This window comes from Olea europaea, chromosome 10 (genome assembly GCF_002742605.1).
Source record: "Olea europaea var. sylvestris chromosome 10, O_europaea_v1, whole genome shotgun sequence".
NCBI classification, from domain to species: domain Eukaryota; kingdom Viridiplantae; phylum Streptophyta; class Magnoliopsida; order Lamiales; family Oleaceae; genus Olea; species Olea europaea.
In genome coordinates, this window is record NC_036246.1 from 19,423,481 (window position 1) to 19,425,695 (window position 2,215).

Sequence of the window (2,215 nt, forward strand, 5' to 3'; positions counted from 1 at the left end):
GTTGTGATATAGGTTGGTAAAATTAAAAGAAATAAGCAAAAGTCGGCAAATTTGGAAAAAAGGGCTAAATTCTAAACGATTCAAAGTTTGAGGACTAAAGTCCAAATACTCATCTTAGAATGAGGATTTGAGAGTATTATGGGTTAATTGATGAAGAAATATGTCAAAGGGATCAAATATTATCAAAGTATTATCATACATCAATTTCCAATAAAAAAAAGTNTGGGTTAATTGATGAAGAAATATGTCAAAGGGATCAAATATTATCAAAGTATTATCATACATCAATTTCCAATAAAAAAAAGTAAGGCCATGAATTTTTAGTCTCACGTTGAGACCCATTTTCAACATACCAAATGATCAAAGTGGAAGGTGTTATCTGAATTCAAAATTATAGCCCTTTGCGTTATCTTTCCAATGCATCTTGAATCGCCTCAATTTGATATCGGGAGAAAAAGTTATAACAAAAATATTGAAGGATGCGTAGTGCTGTCTTCCACCTGACAGGGCACCAGTGCCCATGCTGCTAAAAATAATAGAATTCACAGTGCCTCAACGTTGCTACAATAGCATCGAGGCACTGTCCTGCAGGAAGAGTGATCTTAATGTTTTTGGATTCTTTTCATGGTTCAACTCAACCCTAATTCTTCCAAAACTTCAAGATGCTATAAATATAGCCGTAGCGACCACTTTTTTTAAGAGGAGAAAAAAGGGAAATTTTGATTCTATATTTCATACAATTCAAAGGAGAAAAAGGAAGAGTTCAACCGGACAATAAAGAGGCAAGAAGCGAGCAATCATAAAATAATCAAGAACAAAATTGCAAAGGAGATTGAAAATCTACCAAAAGTAGTTTTTCTATACTCTTTTCTAAGTTGTTTATTTGAATTTGATTATTTCTATGGCTTCTATCATGAGCTAAATTATTCTTCTATAGTTTGATTAGCCAAAGCTTGAGAGTATGATTTGAATTTATTTTAGTTATTTCTATGAAATTTTCCATTCCGTTTATTTGTGTCATAATTTTAATGCTTTTAATTAATTGGCTTCTAATTGAATGAGTCGATGCTAGTCAATTCCAACACTTGAGAGAGGAGAATTTAGGTGCGATAATAAGATTGACACAACATATATTTTATGGGTTTTGAGAGAAGTATAGAATCTACGAAGTTTATACCATAAAAAAACTACGAATTTGACAAATTCTTGGTTTTAATTTGGAATAGAGATATTGAAATTAAAATTTAGGATTAATTTCTAGCTGGCACTCGAGAGAGGGGGTAAAAATACATTTTTCTTGCTTATAAATTTTCAAAAAATCATTAAAAGTAATATATAATTGAGAATCATATTCGATAATTAGGTTGAGTAATTTTTCAAACTTATTTTGATTTCGTTGAATTTGTCATCATCATCATTTGAGATTTGGTTAGAAATATCACTTACAACATTAATTTATTTAGATCAAAGAGCTACGCAATTATAGTACCTGGTAGAAATTAGATATCAATCCTTGTAGGTTTGACATCTGTACTTGATCTTATATTATAAAACTTGACACCGTACACTTATGTTATAAATCACAATGTAGAAAACGCGTGACAACGATCGCGTTTAATTTAGTCAAGCATTCTTCTCAAGATTTAACAACTTCTGACGTAGCAAACCATCAAATCTTAGTTGCTTTACAAGTTAAACGGATCAAACAATTACAAATTTGATATCTAGCCTGACTGCAGATTGCAACTAATGATAAACTAATAGGCCTCCTAGTAATTAAACGAGACAATCATGAAAATATATATAAAAGAACATCTGATACTCAAAACATAAATTGAACGATGAAAAGAATTCAGATTTCACAGTTTCATTGATTCCGAGGCTTCAGTTTTCTTCAACCAAGTATAAAAGTTTAGCTACACATGACCGTGGATGAAAATTGAAGGAAAAAAATAAGAGAGCCTGAGTGTAACACAACATGCTTGTTTTTCATATTTATCATGTCTATCTATATTATTATTAATGTTTAATTTATTTTAATTGATTGCTATTAAAATAATGTTTTTATTTCATTTCGTATATGAACTAAGTGTACCATTAACTACGTATTTATAATTATATATGTTGTTTGTATATGTATAGATGAGTGTGTACACACACATATATGCATGCATGCATGCATGTATGTATGTATGTATGTATGTATGTATGTATG